The following is a 10,312-nucleotide window of genomic DNA, read 5'->3' on the forward strand; positions in this document are numbered from 1 at the left end:
ATTAATGTCTTTTCAGATTATTAAAAACTAACATTGATAATGTACAAGGTAATGATTCTCCTTAGGGTATTTCGAGGACTTCATAATTATAGGGAAAGCACATGCTAGATTAATGTCACATCAAAGACAGAATAAAATGTCTTCCGTGGAACACAAAAGACATTCTGAAGAACTGCTTGTGGTACCAAACAACACCAGACCAGACTGGCATTCATGTAGAGGATATAATTATAATTGCTTTACTGACAGTAAGCAGATTACGCAAACTATGTTGTTTTTTATGATTTACAGAATACATGGTAAAAATTATAGCCTGTAACAATCTGGAACTTATTTTATCTGTGAATCACTTCACTGGACTAGATCACTAAATTAGATCACTGGACTAGTTAATTTGCTAATAACAGACTTAAATAGGATTGTAATAAAAACAAACAAACAAACAAAGATATAAATTTTATTTTAATTATATTAGAGTTAATGAAAAAACTGCAACTCATAACTCTGTAGATAGATTGTTTATAATTTACTAAATCAGCAAAATGTAAAAATTTATAATTTTAAATAAAAATAAATAAATGTATAGAATTAAAACACTTTAACACGAAAATGTTGTCCATTAACTTACAGAGAATTGTCAATGTGCACCTTATTTTATATTAACTTTATTTTTCAAAGGGAATTTCTTTATCACAAAATTTAAGAGTCATCTTAAGCCTTCTGCATCACACACACATATGAAATGAAGGGTTTTACACAATTCATTCATGTTGTGCCAACATAAATCAATTAGTTAACTTAATAAATTTAAGAGGATTCAACATAAAACCATTAGGTTGTCTCAAAAAAATCTCAAACGTGTTGTTTTAGCTTATTTTAAATAAGTACTTTGAACAAGCAGCAAAATATATATTTTTTTGAGTGCATGAACAAAAAATAATAAACATAACAGCAATTACACTGTCAAGTCTTTTAGGTTTTACATATTTTATGGGCCGTGTTTAGTCATTTGCATGGTATAACTGGAAATGTTTACGAACAATTCAAGAAAATAATTCACCATGACAAAGATTCTTAATTAATAAACTATTAATAATTAGAATGATTTTCAATATCGTTAAATGTAATATGTTAACAAATTTTTTAACAATTAATAATTACCAGTTGGCCTGCTGAGTAATCAGAATCTGATCATTCAGTCATTTTTTTTTTTCGGCTTAGTCCCCTTAACCTCGGGTTGCCAGAGCAGAATGAACCACCAACTTATCAAGCATATGTTTTACGCAGTGGATGCCCTTCCAGCTGCAACCCATCACTGGGAAACATCCATACACACTCATCCACACACATACACTAGGACAATTTAGCCTACCCAATTCATCATGTCTTTTGACTGTGTGGAAAACTGGAGCACCTAGACGAAACCCACGGAGAGAACATGCAAACTCCACACAGAAATGCCAACTGACCCAGCTGAGGCTCAAACCAGTGACCTTTTTGCTGTGAGGCGAACTTGCTACACACTGCGCCACCGAGTCGCGAATCTGATCATGCAATCTATATTTGTAATCAGTTACCACTACACAAAACAATTCACTCGTATTCTCAGTGCATCAATTAGTAATTTTGCTCATGGAAAAGTTTAAGAATCAATCTTCAAATTATTGCATCATTCAATAGTCCAATAGTTCAATAGTCAATATAAAATGTGTATTTCATTTCAATCAATGATTTAAAACAGTGGTTCCCAGAGTGGGGAGTCAAAGGACAAAGGCGGGCAAATTGCCCTTATTATGAAATGCGGAAGTGCGCCTGTTTTCGCGATTGTTTTAAAACTTCCAATTCAGTCGCCTATGGGAGAAAGACTAGGAATAATAAACGGCAGAAAACAGTCAAACTACTTGCTCTACAAACAAATGTTTGCATGACTATACAGACCAAGTAGAATAATATAAGAAGAAAATATCAGTTTGCAACATCAAACGAGCGGTTTTTAATGTCTAGAAATGAATGGAAGTGAATAAGAAGTCTTGAGCCAAAAGATTCAAATGGCTGCGCCCGCTCGTCGGCGAAGAATAGGGTGAATAAACATGCAAATAAAAAGCCATCAGCCTTTCAATTTTTTTGCAACCCCTGGGGTGACTATGTTATATTAAAAACAAAGCACATTGATTTTTTTTCTTTTTTTTATTATAGATCATTTTTATTTGGATAGGAAAGAAGAGAGAATTGACAGGAAAGCAGAGAGGGGAAGGATCGGCAAAGGGCCGCGAGGCGGAATCGAACTCGGTTCAACGTAAGCACCGGAGTGCATGTGTTGACGCACTAACCACTACATCACTGGCGCAGACACAGGTTAAACTTTGACACCTTTATAGCCCTTGCGTCAAAAATAAATACAGGCCACAACTAAACATGGAAAATAGTTTCTGAGTGGCGTTCTTCAAAATTAAATGATGAATAGCCTATTGTTAAGTGTGCACCATTGTGTGCAAGGTTTACATATTTATAACCACCTCAGTGGCTATTGGAGATCACGAGTCATTGGCATTGTAATTTTGGGGAACCCTTGGTTTAAAATATACATGACGAAGTGCACATAAGATCGCTGTCATTTTCTGTTCCATTTATAAATCCCAACACATTTTAAAAAAAAGCTTTAAAACAGATGAATTAAATTGAAAATCTGAATTCAATCAATTGTTTCTTTAGTTAAACTAAAACTCTATTAATTAAAACACTAATCTGCTATTTACCCGGTTCTTTTAATTTATGTGCAGAAAATTAAAAGCATGTATTTTTTTATTATTTTTTCCCCATGTTCATTGGTACAGATCATTTGGTGCATCATCTTGTCCTATGGTGAGTGTGGTATTGATATTTTAACATGCACGCACGCACGCACGCACACACACACGCACTTCGTCATGTATAATTTGTCACTCTCTCACACACGCACGCACGCACACACGCACGCACGCACGCACGCACGCACGCACGCACACACACACACACACACACACACACACACACACACACACACACAGAATGAATGGATTGTGTCACAGAGTGGCCTAGGGGTCAGCATTGCTTTCTTGTGCCAAAACTGTTTATGTTATCCTGGGGGAGAAGAAAGAAGCCGAACATGTTCCCAGCCAAACATTTATCCTGTCTCAAACCTGCACCCACCACATACCAGAAGCTGCCCTCAACATCACCCATCAGACAAAAGAACTCGTAAAAGACCAACTGCACCCAGGAAAAAAAATTAATAAAAATAACTAGCAAGTTGATGCTCTACAATGAAAATGGCACAATCTTGTATTCTTGTTCAAGAGTTAAAGCAAATTCTCTTCTAGCACAAGAGCTGATGTTGTTTATAGCAAAGAGAAGACCTGTGCTGTCTTCCATGCTGTATAAGGGTAATGGGTATAGTGGCCTTTTTTTAAGCTTTTTTGAAGTGGATCCCGCAAGACACGACTATTCCTGGAACTTTTACTACAAATGCATCTTACATCATGCAACGTATGTCAGCCAAGAAGTTGTCAAAGTAAAGATTAAAGTAGAAGCCAGAAGTCACTAATTTAGTTTTAGAATAAAAAAAAAAATCTGAAATATTTTTGTTAACACATCAGTCCACACTGTAAAAAAAATGCTGGATTTCACACAAATCTTTTATATTGTCCCAACACAAATGGATTAAGTTTAACTAAATAACTACTGACTGTTTTTTCAAACTGAAGTATATTGAACATAAAACACATAAGTTGTCCCCCCAAAAAACGTAAGAATTGTGTTGTTTCAACTCATTTTAAGTAAGAAGTTTGAAAAAGCTGCAAAAGTCATTTTTGAGTGCATTTCATAAGGCATGCCTGGTGGAGTATGAGTTAGTTTTATGATGGATTAATGTGCTTTTGGAATTTTAAAAAAGGACCACTATGCCCAACACCACTATACAGCATGAAAGAGTCAAGATAAAATTGAAAGCTACTCCGACTTTATTTATCTAAAAGTAAAAAGTCACATAATGATGGCTTGAGGGTGAATAAATTATAAGGTCATTTTAATTTTTTTGGTGATCTATTTCTTCGAAATATGACAAAAAGCTTGTGACAGCCTTCAAACAGTCCAGACTGATGTAATCAACCTCAGGAGAGTTTGGAGTTTCATTGTTGGCTGTTTTTATTGTTTTATTATACTTTTCATTAAAAAATAAATAAATACATAATAAATAATAACAGATTTGAAAAACATATTGCTCATTATACTATAGTTAATTTTACCTAATGTTGATCTTATAAACTTTGTTTCTCGCCACTGTCACCACTGGCTTGTTTGGTTTGGGAATTGTAGAGCTGCGCATCAAAAGATTTGCTCTTCAGTGTTTAGACTCTCAGCAGTGAATTTTAAATTACACTGAATATTCTGAAAACTGGATTGAAGCTGTTGCAATTTACTAGAACTTCAATGTTAAGCTGCTTTGACCCAATCTACATTGTAAAAGCGCTATAGAAATAAAGAAAGATGAACACTGAACAAAATAAAAAAGCCTTATTTTCAGGATACAGACACTTCATTCTCACCATACAGTACTCAGCATATATAAGCACACCCCTCACAAATCTCTCTTTTCCTATTTTTTTCTCATATTCATATTTTTAATAAAAACAATATTATATTTGTGCATATACATTAGATTAGTCAGTACTGAAGCCAAATCTCTTTAATGAATCTGTTTTGATTAAGTGCACCAAAAAGCATTACCTATATTCACTGAGAAATGGATGCCAATATTCTTTTTCAAAATGGGCTGTACTCAATTGAGCTGAGCAGTGCATTTTTCTAGATAATTCAGACCAAAATAAGCTTTAAAAAATTAACTATTTCAGCACAATCCATATAATCACTCATTTCGACTTGAATAATTCATCTAAATATATAAAAAATCTATATAAGATTTAATGTTTACATTTTTGAGAAAAGAGCTTGAATGCCATAAAACATCCTCATAAGCCTTTACACCCTGAACAGAAACTGTCATAATCTCAGTCTGAGCCTGAACCAGAGCTTTTTTTTCACCAGACGTCTCTTTTCTGCAGACTGTGGAAGTGCATTAGATAAGAGTCCTTCTTGTTCTCAGATGAAAGCTAAACTCACTTCCCAGAGCGCAGAAAATGAGCTCTAATAAACTCATTAAGCAATTAGCCTCCGCCGTTAAAACCCTTAAACCGCCAATGCAGTTTGAGTCAGACACTCAGCGTATGCAAACACAGATGTGCTTATTCAGAGTTTAGAGGAGCAAGTCAAGATCATGGCCAATATTTTAATACACGGCTTTGATTTGAGCTCAGCTAATACTCACTTCCTCTTCTAAATGCCATAGGTATGTGTTACCTGGCCTGAGGAAAGACCCATGTGTTGATACTGTGAGCAAACGGGATGCTGGGAGAGCTTGCTGGTCACACTTCACGCTTTGCTGGACTCGCAGAGACTGGTATTAGATAACGTGTCACTGCCAAGTACCTGTCGGTGCTGCATGGCTAACGGAGGACAGACTGCTCTTTATGTAAAGATTAAGACTGTCGAGTTTACCTCCTGAAACAGAAACAGAAAGATCTGACTTTTAGCAAGGAGCTCAGCTCAGAGTAAAATGAAACATTGCTTTAGTGTTTAAAAGTTTGGGGATGGTTTATTTCAGAAAGAATATATTGAATTGTACAGAAAAAGTGATTTTATAAGGTGACAGTAAAGACTGTTGTGATAATACAAATGTAATTACACATATTATGTTCTTTATTATTCATTCAGTTCAATCAATCAATTTAAAGATTAAACAGGACAGATTCTTCAGCATATTAGAATAATTTCTAAAAGATCAAGTGACACTAAAGACTCTAAAAATGAGAATTCAGCTTTGTCATCACATGAATAAATCCATTTCTAAATAATAAAGAGATTGTTCACTCAAAAATGAAAAGTTACTCACCATTTACTCAACCTCAAGTGGTTCCAAACTATTATCAGTTTCATTTTTTGTTCAACACAAAAGTAGATATTTTTAAGAATATTAGAAACTTGTAACCTTTGACTTCTATAGTGGGAAAAACAAGCACTATGAAAGTAGTATTGCATTTTGTGTTCAACAGAAAAATAAATTCAAACAGGTTTGTAATTGATGAGTAACGATGACAGAATTTTCCATTTTGGGTAAATGATTTCTTTTTTAAACAGAAAACAGTTAGTTTAAATAAAAAAAGTTTCAGAATATTGTCATTTTTACTGTATATTTGCTAATAAAATACAGCCTAAGAGAGATATAATGCAAAGGATTTTAACACTTAAAAATAAAGGTTCTTAATTGCCGTAAATAGATTCTTGAGCAAATGTTTGTGTCCATGAATCCTTTCTATTGCACAAAATGTTCTCTATACAGTATATAAAAAAAGATAAAATACTGTGAAAAACATCAAAAGTTTGTCATCTTGTAAAACAGTTTCATCATAAATCGAATAAAAATATTTAAATAATCCTCAACTTAGACTATTGGTCAAATGTTTTGGGTCTGTAAACTTTTTCTTCTTTTCAAGTCAATTTGGAGTTGCTTTAATTATACTGTACATTATGAAATACATCAAATTTTATTCATCTTCAAACGTTTTCAAACTGTTAGTTCACTCAAAAATAAAAATCCTCAACTTGTTCAACATCTGTTTGAGTTTCTTTCTTTTGAGCACAAACTAACTTACTTTGAATGATGTAGAATAATAATAGCTAGGACTGTGTGATTTGGCCTAAAATCTAAATCTCGATTAATTGAACATTTTATTGGGAGGGGGCTCATAGTTAACTGACAAGATTAGTAAATATGCTTACATATTATGAAAGCTTTTTCAATGAAGGGTGCATTACTTGATTTTAATTTAATTTAAGAAAATACACACATTCTATTACCTAAGATTAATTATTGAACATTAACGTTGAATAGCTGAAATTAAAACATGTTGCCTAAAAGCAATAGTCTTCTAAAAAAGTAAAAATAAATCAGCAGCGTATATTTAAAAGTACGCAATAAGTTTTGTGCACGAACGGAGGAAATCGCCACATAGGCAGAGATTTGTAAGCTTGTATTACACAAATGCGCTCTCACAACGTTTGTCATTGAAATAACACATAGAGATCAGATCTGGCTGCAAAAAATTTTCATTCAGCTGGGTCACGTGAAAAATTACCTGGGTACCTGGAAAAATGTGATCGGTTATAAGTCCTGAATGACAATGTCGATTACTTTTTGATTAATACCCAGCCAGAATAATAACCATTGACTTCCTTAGTTTTTTTCCCCTTGCTATGGATGTAAGTAGCTATCAACTTCCAACAATGATCAAAATACTTTCTTTTGAATTCAAAAAGTCAAAAACTTTTAACTTACTGTGGGTGACAAAGTGGTGGGTAAATAATCAATAAATGTATATATTTTTCTGAGGGTAAACTTTCTTTTTTAATATGTACAAATACACAATGCTGTTCCAAATTTTGGGGTGCATACAATATATTTTAAAAATCTCCTATTTACTGAAATGCCGTAAATGCAGTGTGCTTAGCAGCTAAAATAAACTACTTCTGGGTTAAGGTTAGGGTTAGATGAGTTATCCAAAGTTAGTTACTTGTTATTACCAAGGTACAGTTATTGTAATAAGTACAGTAAAGTGCTATGAAAAAGTCATATGAAAATGGGGAAATCATCACTTCAAGCAGAAGAATTAATTCATAAACAAAACAAACAAACAAACACATAAATCTGGACAGCTCTAAAAAGCCAGAGAGATTTAACGAATAAGTGTCAACAATCAGTTGAGTTTACCTCTCGCTGGCAGCCAATGACACGCAGCTGGACTACATGACATCATCACTACAACACACAGCAGCTGTGCTCAGTAAACACTCCGAAAACACTCCACGCACTCATACAGCACATCACACACTTGTACGGAGGAAACCATTGACATAAAAGCATCGCTCGAAGCGTTCGCACACTTTTCATTACAGAGGAGGCAACTTGTGTACAACAAAACTTTTCTGATCTCCAACACTCTATAAATTCATACTGCACTTGAGAGCTTAGATTGTCAGGGCAAGAGTCGACCTCTGAAACCTTCACAGAGGAATCCATGGGAATCGTCGCCACAATAGAGGAGTGGACATTTGATAGCTTCCTTTTCAGCAGAAGCCAACTGCACTAGTGCATCATGGGAGCAACGGTTCATTTGTCTCTGAGTGACAGGTCAAGAGAGCTCATTCTCCCTCCGCCCACGTGGAGACAAATCATGGCTAATTGGGTTATTAGTACGTCTCCGACTCTCCCAGGCTTTACGACAACTGGAAGGAAATGCAACATCCAAATCTCAGAACATCCATTCAATCTATCCAAAGAAAAAAGCAAATGCTGAAACACTAGATGAGAAAATAATATCAATGTGTTGCTAAAGCTATACTTTAAATTAATGCATTTTACTACGACCATGTCTTTGATAGATACATAAAGTATGAAATATCTTTGCAATAAAGTCAATAATGTAATGTTTTATTAAAAAACAATGAACATTACATATTTATTGCATATACTTATTTTTTTAAACTTTAGTATAACTGTTTACAGATTTTAAATTAGCTCAGGTCAAAAAAATTATATTATCAGATGCAATTTTTTTACTGTTAATAATGTATTGGTAAATACTGAAATAAGCAATAATTTTTAATTAATTAATTAATGATTTAGAAATATAGCAATATAGTTAATGTAACATTGAGCAAAAAAAATCACAACATCATAACTTTGTAACAAAAATAAATATTTTGATCACCTCATTTCTATAGTCAGTTTACAGTTTTTTTCTATAAAAACACACTTATAGGTTTAAAATTCTACATCTTGCACATTTATTTTCCCACAAATATTTTAGAGCATTTAGTAGGGCTGCATATTGAAAATCTCAAAATAAATATAATTTCACTTGATGATTTGAATTTGGAAAGATTTCATTAATTTAGATCGACTTGGATGATCAAGTATTTTTCTATGCAGTGCCCTGCATAAAATATAAAAAATGACAAGCATATATAAACGCCAACATGATTTCATTAAATAGGATGTTCCTGGATAAACATCTATGTTAATCCTGGAACAACATTCCAATTTAGACAATCATAATTACGTAATACGTTTACATTTTAGTGTTAAGTTTAGACTTATGGTTAGGTTTATGCACTTCTACATGAATTTTTTCCAATTACTATTCCCTCTGATTGTGGGTATAATTTACAGTTATGGTTGGGTTTAGGGGTAGGGAATAGGTATGGATTACATTTTCAAACAAAAATGATGTTCCAGGATCAACATAAATGTTAATTAAGGATTGCATCTTACTTGGCAAAATCATGACATGCATATATAACCACGACAGTGGAAAGAAAATTAAACAGTGCTTTATTGTTTTCTGGGGAGGCCAACAGTATTCAATTGCAAAACAAAATTGAACAATCAAGCATAAAACTACATGGTCATCGTTGTAATAATAATTGTATACAATAATATCTTTATCTTTTAATCTTAAATGAATAATCTAATCCTGCAGTGTGACTATTGCGGATACACACTGCGATATCCATGCTTAAACGATATATAGTTCAGCCTTAGTATTTAGCAATATTTTACATGCTGTTTTGCAAATTACCAATGTTTATGAAGACTCACCATGCAGGTCATGTGCATATCAGTTCCTCATGTGCATATCAAATCCTCATACCTCAAACAATATAAAAAATACAGGCATGCATTGTACAATCTCCATATTAAACTCAGCGATACACCAACATCAAACAACACACTTCACTTCAGTGTTAAATTCCATTCATACATTCATTTTCCTTCGGCTTAGTCTCTATTTCAGAGGTCGCCATAGTGGAATGAACTGCCAACAATTCCAGCATATGTTTTACACAGCGGATGCCCTTCCAGCCGAAACACCCATACACACTCATTCACACACTCACACACTCATTCACACACTCATTCACACACTCACACACACACACACACACACACACACACACACACACACACACACACACACACACACACACACACACACACACACACACACACACACACACACACACACACACTACAAACAATTTAGTTTATTCAATTCACTTATATCGCATGTCTATGGACTGTGGGGGAAACTGAAGCACCCGTGCAAACATGGGGAGAACTGGCAAACTCCACACAGAAATGGCAACTGACCCAGCCGGG

General features: G+C 34.0%; 1 long non-coding RNA gene across 14 annotated transcripts in view; it reads right to left on the bottom strand.

The window, feature by feature from the left end:
• LOC147836003 (uncharacterized) overlaps positions 1–10,312 on the bottom strand; it is a 91,561-nt gene that overhangs the window by 45,804 nt on the left and 35,445 nt on the right. For 3 of the 14 annotated variants that reach the window (XR_015495761.1, XR_015495746.1, XR_015495758.1), the window contains one exon: positions 4,709–5,595. The exons of 6 other annotated variants lie outside the window; for them this stretch is intronic. This is a non-coding gene — a long non-coding RNA (uncharacterized LOC147836003). Of the gene's footprint in view, positions 1–4,708; positions 5,596–5,662; positions 8,421–10,312 lie in introns of those variants that run through there. 5 more of the 14 variants (XR_015495745.1, XR_015495757.1, XR_015495750.1 and 2 more) reach the window with 3 other exon arrangements.

This window comes from Danio rerio, chromosome 7 (genome assembly GCF_052040795.2).
Source record: "Danio rerio strain M-AB ecotype USA chromosome 7, GRCz13ab, whole genome shotgun sequence".
Lineage (NCBI taxonomy): Eukaryota > Metazoa > Chordata > Actinopteri > Cypriniformes > Danionidae > Danio > Danio rerio.